Source organism: Anopheles ziemanni, chromosome 2 (genome assembly GCF_943734765.1).
Source record: "Anopheles ziemanni chromosome 2, idAnoZiCoDA_A2_x.2, whole genome shotgun sequence".
NCBI classification, from domain to species: Eukaryota; Metazoa; Arthropoda; class Insecta; order Diptera; family Culicidae; genus Anopheles; species Anopheles ziemanni.
The window spans coordinates 12,208,669-12,225,064 of NC_080705.1; the positions used below are offsets into that span (position 1 = coordinate 12,208,669).

At 40.8% G+C, this 16,396-nt stretch overlaps 1 non-coding gene across 1 annotated transcript; it reads left to right on the top strand.

Moving 5' to 3' along the window:
* Positions 1-13,893: 13,893 nt before the first annotated feature.
* Trnak-uuu (transfer RNA lysine (anticodon UUU)) lies at positions 13,894-13,966 on the top strand. Its single transcript has one exon. It is a non-coding gene; the product is annotated as a tRNA-Lys (tRNA).
* The last annotated feature ends 2,430 nt before the right edge of the window (positions 13,967-16,396 follow it).

The following is a 16,396-nucleotide window of genomic DNA, read 5'->3' on the forward strand; positions in this document are numbered from 1 at the left end:
GGGGGATTCGCTACGGTCCGTTAATTGTTGACACCGCACTTTCTTCGGGACAGTTTTGGTGGTTGGGCGTGCAATGATCAACTATTTATAGGAGCAAAAATTCTTTCGAAACCTGAGGCGCTATTTGAGTGTCCTCCATCTCGGTGGTGGTGAAGAGCAAATACTAGTTCGGAAAAGTTGCTAAAAGTTCTCGGTGGAAATCGAGATCAAAGTAAAGTGAAGCGTTTCGGAAGCGTAATGACCAGTTAATTAGTGCTTATTAATAATGCATAACACGAAATCAGTAAGAAGAGGCGCTTGTCGACATGCTAGATAACATGTTGTTAACACCGAGGAATGTACATAAATTTACCAAAAAATGCAACAAAACACATATTATCAACATTCTGCCTGTATCTCGCAAAATAAAAGCGTCTAGTATGAAAACGAAACTAGCCTTAGCTCTTTATTGTCCCAAAGTTTGCTGGAATTCCTCATCTCAAACAAACTGACAGCTAACACCTGGAAAACCTTTTTTCTGACTGTCAAAAAACTGGCGTTGCTGCCATTCGGAAAGGAAGTAACATATTTAGGTCAGGAACAATTCCCACTACACACCTAAACACACAATAGCGTGAGTTCATTGTGCTTATCCTGGGAAGCATTGCAGTATTTGGCGGATGATTGATACCACCCCTACCCCCCATGGCACAACCTTTCCCCCGCCGGTGATGATCCTTTGCGATTGTAATTCAAATTCCAAACACCCACCTTTTCCGCCCAAACATCTAGCCCGGGGGGGGGCAGAAAACCCAAACACCAAAGAAAACTATTGCTCCAACCTTTCCCATGATGACGCCCCGACACCGTGGCTAATGGCCCTTTCTTCCCGCGTTTCTTCCTAGGATCGTTAAAACGGTTTCCCCCCCACCCCGGGGTCCCTGAATGCTCCGGCATTGGACTGCTCAAATGTCAATTCGGCTATATATCCCTCGAGTATTTACACCCCGCACAGTGGAGCGTGTTTCATTTTCTGTGTCCTGTCGTGTATTCCTTTTCGTTTCTTTTGCTTCTTGCGAAAACGATATTCATTTCCAGCGTGACAGGATGTCTGCTGTGCCCGATCAGTCTTGCCAGACGTTTGTTGCATGCAGGACCCGGTGGAAAACCGTGCGGGCTTTTCCCACCGACCCGCACAGAGCACACACAAAGCTTTTGATGGAATCGAACGGTATGCCACCCCGACGGCTGAAGGGCTCGGTATTTATTTCTCCGGTGGCATTTGAGGCATCGAAATGACCCAGTTCCATTCACCTTTTCCAGCAGGTTTCCTTGTCGTATCCCCACGTAGCGTGTGAGTTCGGTCAGCGGTGATAAGTTTCCAGAACTATTGGAATGATAACAAAAGAGAAAAAAACTAAATTTAATTTAAATGTTCAGAATTTGAATAGAATATGTAGTAGCATGAAAGTTTAATGTAGTTGGAAAGAGGTTCGCCAATAAATACAATCCTTGAAGAACTGTTTCTTTTGTTCAGATAGTAATTTTCATGAAATAAATCTAGGTTCTCTCCCTTGAAACAATCGAGGGTTGTCTAACTTTTAACAAAGGTTATTTTTGTTTGTTTTGATGTTGAAAAATTAAAAAATATTGCTTAGTTCTCATAACATTTCAGCCAATAACACATGTTTGTCGCATCCTGTACCTTCGATGCAGAGGTGCCATATGATTGCGTGCCGACCAACGTCGACGTGTCAGCACGATCCGGGCGTTTGCATTGGACGAGCATTGGAGATCACGGCGGCGCCCTTGTATGCTTGTGTGTTGTGCGCCGTATTTTTACTCCTAACATGCTTTTGCAATATAAATCAAACATGCTCATAAATGGAGAACCATGCTGTTGACTGCGCCTGGTTTCGGTTTTGGCCAAGTGTTAGCCGGGGCGCTGTCTACTGTGGCAATCCCTCTCCCTGTTCGCCATCCACAGCGTTGAAAGCTCGATGGCCATCCCACCCCAGCATGACAACGGTCGGACGCGGAGGGCAAGGGTGATGATTACCAACAGGAGGACAGCCGGGGAAGTGGGCACCCCACCGTCCCCAACTGGAAGGGGAAACGTTACGCAGGATACGAGAAAATGCGTACACTAATCCGCAGCGCAGGAAATGTCGGTCGTTAGCGTCGAGCGAAAGTGAAAAATCATGAGTTCTGATATTTATTCGATATTATATTTCTTCCCACCGACCGCAAAACGCGGAAACAAACGCCAAGCGGCTAATGTTGCACGCCCCCGTTTTTGTGTGGTGAAATATTTTCCCGTGTGCTTTTGAATCATAACATCAATAAGAGATAGGGCGAAAAGATGGTTGTAAAACAATCCATGCTAATGTGTTTATTTTTATCAAAAACGATTAGTATTATAACAATCATAAATGCAATCAGTAGCTAGGATAATAAACGATGAGGCGATTGATGCATACGAAACCATTACGGCAAAAGCCATCAACGTTCAAATCAATTACTGCCGACCGTATTTCGATATCAACAAGCCTCAAGCACCCTTTCTATCCACTCGTCCGTACCCCGGTCCGTTAAAAGCCACTAAACACGACAGTAAATCCGTACAACTTAATTCCACTCGCCCGGTGTATTACATTACCAAGTGCCAACGAAGCCAGCGGGTCTCGAAGTTCGATGGGAAAAGTTGGGCGAGCAGTGCAAGTGGACATTCCAATTGATTCACCGGTCGGTGTCCATGACTAAGCTCCAGCAGTATAAAACCGAGAAAGCATAAAACCCCGGCACTGCTTCCGATGAGCCTCCGGGAGCTCGACAAGCCCGGCCACAGCTGCATCGGCAACCGTTCATGTTGTCCGTGTAGCTGCAGGTGGTTGATCTTAGTTCGGCCAGCTGCCGGCCGAACACTTCTGATCAATTGGTTTCCGTTGGAATTGATTTAAGTTGTAAAAGTCCTGCAGCATCCTGCCATGGTTGCGCTTTCGTCCCATCGACCAACCGACAGATGACGAGCGCTTGAGCCGATGACTTGAAGTGGTGTGTTCGCAAATTTCCACCGGCAGAAATGGCCATCGTACGCCTTGGTCAGTTGGACTGGAGTGGTGGAAATTGTCCATTAATTAGAACCTGCTCAAAAACACACGGAATTAACTTGGCAGGAAAATTCTTCCTTCGATCGTTTCAGAGGACGAGACCAGCACTACAGCGTTTAGTTCCAGTGCTTGAAACTCTACAGATCTCAAGTATTACTAAGCAGTAAATAAGGGAGGCATCTGATGAGTGGACACTGTGCTAGGAACGATGCCAGATACCAGCTTATGAAATGTTGAAGATAGAAAATTCAGGCATGAATATTCTGTGGAAGCATCTGCACTTGTTTAACCTCAAAGCTGAACATTTCTCGACTATCTTCCTAGAATTAACACAAGCCGTTCATTATTTGAATCAAATAACTTGAAATCAATCAGCGATGTCGTCCTATTGGCGATGTACTTATGCATTCTACTACAAAACCATAGGCAAACCATAATCAAGCCCATTGAAGCCATTTAAACATTATTTTACGTTAGCATTTTACATAGATAACATGTTTTGTTTTACAAAACTAAATGGATGGTTTGTTTGTTGTTTAAGTAAAAACTAAAGACAAAATGAATTTATATTAACCAACTTATTCACTCCACTTGAAAACTGTTATTTTTTATCAATTAATGTTGAAAAATTCTTCCGTACCATGTTGATTTTGCTTCTCTTCTTTTTGTTGTGGGACGTAAAATCCCTTTTGCAAGTTTCAGTTTTATCCTTTGCCCGGACGAAATGAACATCCGGTTCAAGAAATGAGGTCAAAGTGCGTGCGATTTACTCCCTGACCCGATTGGCGGGCTCCCCGCAAACGATCAACCATTATGGGGCCCATAGAGGCCGAGCCTGTTGAAGCGGGAGTCGATCGAAAATGGCCACATAACTGAACCCGATACGTGCGGTAAACCCTTTCCCCGTACGCTACCCCCCGGGTGGGCAGTTCACTTAATACCGATACGGTTCCGGTTGAATTATGACACCCAATAAAGTGCTGTTATCGAATGAAAAAAAGCATGCCAAAACCAAGAAAAATCGGCACCGGGGCTAAGCAATAAAACCAAATTATCCTCGTTTTTATCCATTTTTTTGTTCGGACATCACTACAAGCGAGCCTTGTTTCGGATGGAGATCGAAATGGGAGCACCGGAAAAGGTCAGGTTAAAGTGGGGTTTACCCCTTCATGGCTGGACAGGACAGGGAAAAGTGCAACGTTGTATGTGTGCATGTGTATGTGAGCCTGGCAGGATCGCAAACCCATCGTAGAACAATCTTTCAACCCAAATTGATTGGGATCATTTTATTTTTCTTTATATTTTGTATGAATCTTTCACATTCTGGACTAATAAAAACGAATAACCAAAGGTTCCGTAAAAGAGGCGTGAAGAGAAGGTCAGTGAAGAAGGATATGGTGAACGCTCAAGTAAATATGACTTGGAACAATCCAACCGTAATAGAAAATGGGTTTTTTACAAATCGGTATGAGCCATATTTTCAGTCATGAAGAACACAAGAAAAATATTTCTTTTTTAATAAAACGATGCATGCAGCATGTTTGAAAACCACTAACTTTCGTTGTCTTTTATGTGTGATGCTAAAGAACAAAAGATCTGCTGTTTAATATGAAAAATACACGGGAGTTAGGAATTTGTTGTTTTAAATACCATGTTAACGACTATTTCATTTTAAAACATTTTTAGATTACCATTTATTGCTCTTTTGGTATCTTTTTGAACCACTTTATTCTACTCCATCGTTCGTTCTCTTATATTGAAACGGCTTAAGAGAAAAAATATTATAACTTATGATCAACCTTTTAAACTCAAACGTTATTTTCGTAGCTAAACAACACTTATTTTAAGTGGCAATAAAGCTACATATTAACTTCTCCCGTACATAATACCACGCACTAATCAAAACAATTATGTTACGTATTCAAATGATCCCGTGTCACCAAACTTCGCTTCACGAAGCACTTATTTATAATTTCAATTAAACCATAATTTATACCATAACGGGTGTAGTTTAAACGTTCGCGTTTTAATGAGATGCACTCCGAGTTACCGTGGATCAGTTAGCTTTTTTTGCTGTCAATAGAAAAAAGGGTAACAATCTTGCAGTTATTACGATAGAAAAAAAATACTCCCGGGTGATGTTTGTGTTTGTTTTCATACGAGTAGCATCCATTTTGAAGCTCATAAATTCTACCATCCAGTGGTTGAATGTGTACATTGTCAATGCGGAATGTTTGCACAGGTCGTTCAAGTATGACTGCATTTAATTATTATAACATGTTACCTACCTGAATTGGGTTTCCTATAGAACAACACTCGAAAACTAAACAACGGTACATTAAAAAATGTAATAAGGGAAAAACTGACAGCAGACTAAAATGAAACAAATATTAACCTTGCCGAAAGCCTTATCAGTCCATAAATGGTACGAATGGTTGTGTAAAGCGGTTTTCACACCATTCGGTTTAAATACGTAATTGCACCCGCTAACTCGTCGGCACCCCTAAATTCTCTTTCACTGAACTGCAAGTGAACTTTCACTTACAGCGTGGTACAATCAAAACATTTAAATGTCGTACCCCTTCAACATTAAGCAAACCGCGCATAAAATGTAATAATTGATGAGGGCAAGATATGATCCTCTCTGCCATCGCCCGCGCCATTCTTGGGAAGACAAAAGCAGGGATAAAGCTGTGCAAGCAGGCAATTTCCACCCTTTCTAATGGCCCCATAAAATCCCAGCAAAAACGTGTGTTTATATTGCATTGCCACGGTGGCGAACCCTTTTCTTACTCGAAGTATCGTTTGCTTTTTGGCTTACAAATATTTTCCATGAAATAAGAGTAAAAAAGCCAACGTAATTGATCGTATTCATGTCAAACAAAAAACGAAATGCCAATTTACAAACAGCATCAGCCTTCGGATTGTCAAAATTATCAAAAGTATAAATTGCGCTAAATAAAACTTTTAATTAAACGTAACATGTTTTCTGGGAAGGGGAAAACATGGATGCTATCTGTAAGGTGGAACAATCTTTTCTTCGTACAAATGATTCGTTCAAGTTTATACTTCACTTTCAGAGAAAAATTTCTCCTATAGAGCCCCAATTAAAATGACGAGCAGAATGAATAATATCGAAATAAACAGTTGCAGTTCCCCGTGTTTCACTTTTTTGTTTTTCTTTGTTTTGAATCATTCCGAATTGTGTCACAATTCGTCCAAAGACACTCCTCGTTTTGCGATAGGCTTAGGGGTGATTCAATTAAAAATTTCCTTTTTTTGTCCATCCCCCAAAACAATCACAAACAGGAAAGAAAGAAATAAAACAAACGAAAACTAGGTTGGGAGGGAACAATTTAGGGTCGGTATAGGCTGCTAACAGGGGGTGAAGAAAAACGAATGGTTATCCATCTTCCGTTGGGCGCTAAAAATCCCGGAGGCCAATGTTTCGGACGTGAAGAATTTAAATCCATTTTTCTGCACTCAAGCGATGCAGCAGTTTTAATTGTTGCCTCCTGCCGCCGCGACCTTCTGCCGTCACTTTCCCCACGAGAGAGACCCATCAACGGCTGATGAAAACTGATGCCAAAGCACCATCCATTACATCATCACTCATTTTAATTCATTTTTCATTCATTCACCATCGGCGGGCGCCGGCCAGGGCTGAGCCGGAAGTTTGCATCTGTGCCGCCGGCATTCGGACAAGGCACCGAAAATGTGCTTCCTCGCAAAATCGCCAAACGGAACGCGGACATCCTCGCTTTGCATAACGAATGGGCGAACGAATTCCACGGATGGAATTGGGAAATGTATGAAGGCAAAACACACACACAAACACATACACATTTGTGGACTGACGGAATTCGTGTGCCAAATGTAGCACGGTTAAGTGGTGAAAAACAGGCGCATCAACAGTGGAGCAGATTGGAAAGCAGATTTATCTGGTGCATAAATTTTCACAACGGCTAGAAAATATTTCCCATTTCGAGAGTGCCTCGCAATGCAAGGCTTGGAATTTGGATTTTTTGTGCCTTCGGTGAAAAGGTAAAATCTGCTAGTTGGGTTTGATATTCCACAAGAAATAAAAAAGAATTTAATAAAATCATTGAAGAAGTAATTAAATATGCATCGACATGTTTTTTTTTTTAACTTCTGATTTAGTAAAATTAAGTTAGAATACACAAAGACTTGAGTCAACTACCGTTGAAAATTCAACTAATTTAACGGGGAAAGATGACATTTCGTAATTTATTGTTCCTCAATAGTATAGAACAGTATATTTACAGAACTCCATGACTAATATATTTCGTAGGAGATCATAAAAAAGTATGCTCTATTCAAATTCTTCATCGATAATACTTGTTCGTTTATAAACACTTTGGTGGTAGTGCAACAGTTTAATCAACACTATCCAAAAACATAATCAAACTCCACCGGAACACGGTTCCAAACGTGTCCCCAAGGAACTATTACCGGTTGGTGGAAATAACTTGTTAAGTGTGCACGGGAGGCTTTCATACAGCCCGTAGCTGCTGAATGGTCTGTTCCCCGAACCAAAGTATATTTGCGAACCTAACGAACGACTCGTAAAACATAATCTATCGGGATTTTGGAGGTGTTTCGTGTTTTTCCGTAGAACGAAAGACTAGTTCGTTCGATTCGCTCCCTAGCTCGGGTCGGTTTCATTCCCAGTATAGCGATTAGAATCTTCCTAATTGTGCGCGAAACGTGTGGTCCAAGTTTGGTGATCGGTACTCTCGGGAAAACGGGTAATTAAGGGCAATAAGAAACATGCTTAATGTACATCAAAGCGTTGGTGACATTACACTAAACCCCGATGGAAAATGTTACCCCGAACAGTTTACTGCAACTTGTTTCTTTGTTGTGTCCATTCTATTTATGTTGTCGTTTCACAAAGCCATAACACTATCCCAACAGGGCGGTTTGAGGATCCTGGATATCCCGTTCATGCACAATGGCTTGAAGTTTTATTGATTGAACACCTGTTTGAAACTGAACGCAGCTGGAACTGGCTTATATAGCACCTCCATTATTAATCGAGTCTGGAAAAACTCTCCTAAGTCCTAACGTATCCCTCGCACCGAAAGGATTTAGGCACGTAGGGAAGATTTTTAATCCCTTCCTTAGCATAGACTTTGCAGAAAGTCCACAGCACAGCTGGTACCATCACTCGCTTTACCCACGCCAGCTCCCCGGGCCCCGCTCCGTGCTCCCATCAACTCCATCAAATTTCATCATCTTTCCCGACGCAACTTTTCCCCATCAAAAAAGCCGCTCGCTCCATGGGGGCCAGCGTTCCATATGCACGTCCCGTTGCCGCCCGAAAGAAGGATTAAGTTTTCACACTTCCTGATGGACGGGTTGCAGTCAGCTGGCTGCAGTTTTATTCACGGTTCCGGGTTCTTCACTATGCTTTCACTGTCCACCCTCCCTCGCCTCTGTGGGCCCATTACTGCTGACCTTTCCCGTTTCCGTTCCATTTCCCTTTTCCCGCGGAGGAATCACCAAATCGAAAGCGGACGAAAAAAAGGCTCCACCATTTTTCCATCTGCTAGATTGCGCTTCAAAAATGAAGAGATTTTTATTGGAAGCGGAAAACGTGCGAATTTCACCAGCCGTTATCGGACGTCTGTTCCGCACCGTTTCCGCACTGGGTGGGCAAGTTTTTCCCTCGGTCTATTTTTGGCACGATCTCCCCCTCCTTCACTCCCTCGCTCTGCAACTCTAAGGATATATATTTTCACTGTTGAAATGAGTTTCTTTTATTCATTTCTCGCTGCAAACTGTTCTGAAGGTTTTCCCCCATTCACAAAATGTCCATCTTTTCCCGCATCAATTTCGTTGTTTCGTGCGTTTTCCGTTGCCCTACGGCGCAGCAACAACGTAGAATTTCTGTGTTCAGTCGAATGAAAGTTACTTCCGGTTTTCGTGCGATCATGCAACTGCGCTCTCGAGACAACATTTCACTTCATAAACTACGATCCCCCCCCCTCCGGCACGCTCGGGGGAAAAGGGCGACGCAAAACTTTGCACTAAATCTTTTTATTACACCCCGGATAATCCTTCGATCCTTTGTGTGCTGCTGTGTGCCGTCTCCTCCCTCGAACACGTAATATGCTAATCGTTTTCGTTTTCCCAGCTTGCCGTTACATCTTCCCAAGGCATGGACGTTGCTAGATGGTAGCGCATTCTAGGGAATGCACAAGTTCTCTGGTACTTCAACCCAACCACACTGACGGGCTTCGGTGTCGCTAATTCAATAGCTTCGGGAGTCTTACTGCATGTGCTATAGTTAAACGACCATGAACAATTTTATCGGCAGCTTATGCGAATGCTCGTTGTCGTGGTTGTCTCGCCCGACAGGCACACCAAGTAATAAAATTTCGATGAGGATTTATGGTAAACTTTCCATTCTGAACTCTTCCATGGGCATGTATGTTCACACCAATGAAATTTACTTTTTTGGTTCAGAACTTTTCAATCTGATTCGGCATGGTGAAATTCAACAAGTTATAAGCTTCAAGTATGCGTTACTTGCTAAACTTTAAAGTAATAGAAACCTATTCGAAAATAGGATAAAATAAGTTAAACATTCTCATTTGAAGAAATAATTATGCAATAAGTAAACTTCTCCTACTTTTCATTTGTATAGGAAACCTTTTATAAAACTGAAGGGATCTATATTTGAAATAACTTCAATAATTTTGTGTGGTTTGTAAAATATTCTTATCAAGAATAATAATTAATACATGTACCTGCCTTTCTTACCAAGTTTCTGTTTTTTAAGGTACAACTATTTATAAGTACGTACATTTATTGTTTCAGTGAATATTTGTAAACTCGATCTTTCGACATTATATAAAACATCATCCATCATTGTCACACGCTCATGAATTTTGCCACACTTCTGACCCGAACCGGATGAAAGATGAATTAAATCTGTGGCCAACAAAAACAACCCCCATTGGGAAAACTATGCTCCACCATCGTCATCATCAACTGCATCGCGATGACCAGCGCTCATGTGATATTGAACGCATAAAAGGGTGGCGTGAAGTAAGAGACGACCTTATTTCATTTAATATGTAAATATATCCGTTCGGACGATCCAACCCCCATTCCCAACCCGGTTGTTGCGAGGACCATACTCTAATGCACTTTTCGCACCAGTTGCAAAAGGCTCTCCCGGACGGGGAGCGATCGATGGTTGGCCGCTTTATGCGCGCGCTATACATAATCCTGCCAGCTTTTCCATTCGACCAGCATAAATCCACCGTCGGCTAAGCGCCGTGGGTTGGGTCGGTTTAGTGCGAACTCGTTGATGGTCAAATGCATTTTTCTTTTCAGCTTTACTTCTACAGCTTTCCACGTACATCCAGGAAAAATCAACATCAGCGATGGTTTGATGGGCGTTGTGCGATGGTTTCAATCCTCATTAATGATGCAAGTGCGTTGAAATTCAAATGACTAAACTTTTGATTGAATTTTTATAATTTTCCCTTTACGACGTCGCGGTAAAAGTCCTTTACGATCGAATTGCTTTGTGGTAATGGGTTAAATTCCCCGTAGTAGGTAGGCCATAGCTGATTGGAGTTGATAAAGCCATCACCTAAACAAAGGCAAGCTAACAAAACAATAAATCAATAAACCTTGCTTCATTCTCACATACAAAAGTGGCAGTTAATTGAAAGTAATAAATCCTCCACACACCGTGGAAATCCTTTTTTCACCACATTGAGAAATGTCTATCAGTAGTTTGTGACAAAACTTCATTCACGAGCGATTGAATAATTTATGACCGAACAAATCACACTGCATCACGTGCTCAATCACTTTGCTTACGGTTTCCAAACAATTACCTTCTTCGGGTCATCGTGCTCTTGTGGATCGTGGAAACAATTGCAATGCACACCTGACCCATTTTTCAAACAGTGGGTCTTTCAAGGATCCGATAATTGCATTAATTATGCACTTGGTGCGGCTCGGTTCATTAAGTGTACTTTCTTCCGAGGGGAATATTCCTTACGACATCCTATGTTACAGGTTCAAAGGTTACCAAATTGTCAACGATTATGAATAAGTTATGATTCAAGATGAATTCACATATTCTATTCACTTTCAAGTTGCACGTTATGAAGTTTAGGATAGGTATTTGTACATTTTAAAACTGCAAGAATACATTAAACAACGTGGATAATACATTAAACAAATAAAAATTTATACATATTTTCATGCATTGATTGCTTATAGCAAAAATACTAACTTTAGTCAACTTTATTGCTGGTTGTACAAGATCATGCAGTGTAACGCGCCTTTAAACATAATCGTGGTTGGGTACAAAACGTGATATCCTCAAAATAATTACCTAATAATCTGGATGAACAAGTGCAACCATTTTGCCCTCCTTTCGACATTAACTTGTCCGCATGCTCCAGGTACAACAAGCAATGCCCCATAACGCAATATTGTAATCTTTATCGTTCGCTCTCGATTACATAAAACAAAATCGTCTCAATTTCGCGCTCCCTTGACTTCAAGTATCCGGACAAGTATCCGGAGATGATCGTACAACTTCAACGGTGAAAAAAAAAACTACTCCACCGCGAAAATCCCACAAACACGCTGTTGATGCATTTGCAAATAGAGATCCAAACTTGGAAAAGTGCTAAGCTCGCTAGAAGTGGCAAGCGGGAAAATAAAAGGAAACCCCGAAACATAAAAGGACAACATTACAACGCCCAAGGCCACGGTGGGGAAAAACAAGGCAAAAGCATCGGGGAAGTTTTAAACCTCAGACGCGGTCGGGACACGAAACAAACAAAAAATCGGTCCACAGGCACATAAAATGGCCAGTAAAACTTTAATGCAAATTGAATTTTATGCCTCCCCTACTTCCCCAAGTTTTTTTTTTTTTTTGTAGTGGAGAAATTTATCTTCCGTCTACGGTTCGTTTGACGCGATCCAACGGAAGGATCTTTGGAACTTTGGCTGGTGTTTCTGTTTGCTTTCCCTCCGCAGTACTTCCGTCGGGGAATGTTGCACTTTTTCAGCATTCGTTTAAAATTCCTGCCCTTTTACACGGCTGTAAACATTTGTTACAGTTTTGCGAGCTGAAATGGCCGCAGGTAATGGAGGAAGAACTTTGTGTGTTTCGAAGAACGGATCACTTTCAAGGGTACCATATCCTAGTCTTACAAAGCAATAGTTTCACGATAGAAGTACTGAAAACATATAAAACCGTCCAATATACGTTAGAGAAGTAAAACTTTGTAGACTCTTCAATTTTGTTGAAAGGATCCATCATGATCGACGAAATGGTTCGAAACGTTCAGAAGGAAATTGACTATATTCGCTTTGAAAACTACTGAAATTCACTTCGTCATCATGTGCATCATATAAATATTTCAAAACAACACAATCAAAGGTGTACGATCATAAAGATACACCAGCGAAATTCAATTACATCGAATCAGCACAAATTGTGCAGTCATAAAACGCTTTCATTCTCATTCTCACTACATCGTTCGACTGTGTTCGACCGGTTACTCTACAATTTTCGCTGTGCCGCCCCAATGCAACCAAGGGAGTTTGAAGCCAAAATTTACGGTAAAGTAAATTTACATGTTTTACCCGATTTCAATTTGGTACTCCCTGAACCAGCATCGACGAGCAGCAATGCCGGACGCTGGATCTGCAGCAGATTGTGATAAATGGATCGGTAAAGGTTTGCGCTTTCTACATTTCCCGTAAAACCCGTAACCAAAACGAGAAAACCAAAGTAAGGCAATCCCGTCTGACGCACACGATGCTGACGGAGGCATCGTCCTTTATGTTGCATCGTATGTGGAAAAGGTGTGAGGCTAAGTCACGGGATTCGAAATCAATTCCATCCCAGCCCAAGCCGGCATAATCCACTGGGTTCGTTTTAAATATCCGAGCTAACAACGTCCGATCGTTAATGTCTCCAGTCGAACAATGGAGGTAAACGGTACCGAACGTTAGCGTGTATGGTTCTACACTTTTTAGTGAACACTTCCGTTCTGTACACCATAAAACTGTTGCTTACGTTGTTCTTTGTAACTGAACAACGGAGAATGGAGAAGAGTCTTTCCAACCTGCTTGATTGTGAGCACACAACCGATTTACAAACGCGAAAAGCTCAGCCTCCACTTCTATCATCGTTAAATCACAACGTTCTTCTACAAATACGAACCATTAAGAATAAGGGGTATGAGTTAAATAAATAAAAATAACATATTTTATTTATAGTGTGCTGCAAAACTAAAGTGATCTTGAATTTTTCAATAACTCGCAACACACCTATTCTTCTATTACTTACTGAAAAGCGATAAGTTGGTGGAATCAGAAATAGAGGTGAAATATATGTCTTTGCTTTTTGGAGCAATTGTTCATGCAAAACTGATACCAAGAATACGATACAGAAACATCCTGAACTATTCAAAAAACTTTTAATTATTTGTAACCTATTTCACTAGATTATGATTGGCTTAAGTTTATCTGTTAACATATTGTACGACGTGATCGATGAAAACCGCAAAGTTTTTAACAAAAAAAAAAACAGCTACCGAAAGGCAAAACCAGCATCATAAAAAATTAGCACCGTCCCAAAAATAGATTGCACAGAACGATGGGCTCTGGAATCAACGATGCGGCACACAAACGCCATGCGGATGTCCTTGAGGAAGAGTGTGCAAAGAGATAATGGAACAAATCACGGACGCGCATGGTAACCGGATCATTAGGAATCCCTCCTCCTCCAGCGGCCCGGATAGCTCAGTCGGTAGAGCGTTGGACTTTTAATCCAACGGTCTAGGGTTCAAGTCCCTATTCGGGCGGGTTGACATCATTTTTGTTTAGAATCGTATGATAGAGATGATAATTTGTTATGACAACAGCATTAGAATCTAGTTGTTGTTTGTGTATTGGTAGGTAGGAATGGACAAATTAACATCCAAGCTGTGTGGCTCACAGTCGTTTGTAAACGTTCTGCTGACGATTAGATGCTACGTACTTATCGCTGCAGTTTTTGGATTTATTACATTTTACTTACCTGTATTTTTACATTTTCATCCGTAGTTTACCCTAAGTTGGCTGTGATTTTTTTCGTGAGTCGATTGAAAGTCGTTATAAACATTTCATTTTATATTTCATTTATTTCACTTCCATAAAGTTTGACCACATTAGTTTATCCTAATTGTCTGACTTTGATTGGGCCCTAGAGTAACATTTTGCAATAAATAATGTGTTTAATCTTACGGTAGTAATATTTATGTGTACAACATTTCTTATCAATAGAAACGTTCTATGGTATCTTGTGTTCTGTTTATTTGTTATCCGACGGTATGTTTAACTAGCTGAGATAAATGTAGTCCATTGTTTTTTTATTGTGGATGGCAGAGTTGCTCGTCAAATTCATTTCTCTTTCATTCTTGCTCAATTTCCTCTTATTTTTACGTGCAAAGTTATGACCGGATGTTATAACGTTTGAAGTGCTATAGAAATGAAATGGTCGTTTTTTTTCGTTATTTGAGCAATCGTTATTAGTAATATTTATAACATTAATTTTGAGAAATCATCCGTATGATTGAAACTGGTCGAAAAGTGAAACCGGAAGCCCGGTTGTAATCCGGTCTGTGTCTTTTTTAAAGGTTTTCGCCAACAACATTAGTACAATGGAAAGCATTTTATGTTTGCTATGTACGTATGAGAGGAAGGCCAATTCATTCCGGTCCGAAGGCGGTGGTGTATGCTAACATGAAGTAATAAATTAATGTGTCAGAAAAGAAGCGTGAAGCGTCAAAGGAAAGGTTTCAAGGCAAGGGTGCGTTAGATGCAACATACAATGTTGCAATTTTTCTAAACGTACATGTTTAAGCTACTTTTATCAATCGTTAAGTAGTAGTAGAAACATTTCTGAAGGCAATAATTACAGCTGCTTGCTGCTGAAGAGAATACTGCTTAATAAGGCCATTTCTTTTTACCTGCCAATTTTAATTTTCCTGCTTTGTTATAATTTTTTAGAACGAAATATTCAATTGCACTTTAAGAATTTTAAAATTTTGTTTTACAATGTAATCGAAATCGATAGTGTTAAGGCTGTCATCTTATGCATAATTAGTAAATAACGGCACTTTTCCTCAGTTTGCGGTTGCTACTTAAAGACACTGATACATACAGCTGAACCTAAGGGTATTTCTTGCAAAGTTATTCCGCGTTTTACAGTATGTTTCAATTCCATGTACGCTCAAATTCAACGTCAACATCTTTGGTGTACAGTACGATCATTGTTTTTTTTTTATGAAAGAAACATATTGTATTAGAAGCCTCTCGATATAATTGCGAGTGTAAGAGTTCTACCGTTTAATATGTATCATCGACAAATGTGAACGTACACTCGTTTGAAACGAATTGCAAACGGGTTTCCTAACGCCCATGGGGTGAAACTTTTCTTTACATTAATTGTTGTAACATCAGTTCAGATTGTGAGTGTATGCATCGGTTTGAATATGATGGGTCTGATTTGCGGGTTGAAAATTGAGCCATGGATAGAATTCGACAGAAAATTTGTATAGCGTTAAGGTGTAAGAACATAAGAGAGGTATGTAGAGAAAGCATTTGCACTGCGCGTAAGAAAAGAACCTAAGTTTATACAATCTTCCACTTAAAAGTAAACTATCAACGCTAAACTAAACAAAAGAACGCCACCCAGCAATGCCGGGCAGTGCGCGGGGATAAACAAAAACAAATCATCACAGTCCGAAATTCGCTAACACATAGGTCTAAGCAATTTAATACACTAAAAACCCCCGTCTCCAACGGTGTGCGGGAAAGATGCATGATCGCGGTGGATCGCGGCCAAACAAAACAGAACAAATTATGCCAGTGCAACGGGGGGCAACGAAAACAACGCCCGATCATTGTTTTAGTGGGTCGCCAAACGTTTAGGACAATGGGAAAAAGGGACTTATTATATCACACCACTCAAACCACACCATGTCCACACATTGCCATCATTATTATCGTCTTATCAATTCTATAGGGTAGCAATCTTCTAGTAGCGTTGCCTTATGTCTTTCTCGAAAACCCAGTCGTTACCAATTCCCTAATCCCAAACACGGTTCAATCACAATTAAATGGCATCTGGCAAATGTGAACGTGCCGCTAATAAATCGTTTCAAACAACCGTCCGCAGTAGAGAACTTTTTTCGTTAACTTGCTTTTTGCAACCGTTTTAGAGAGATGTCCTTAACAAATGCACGGTAAAC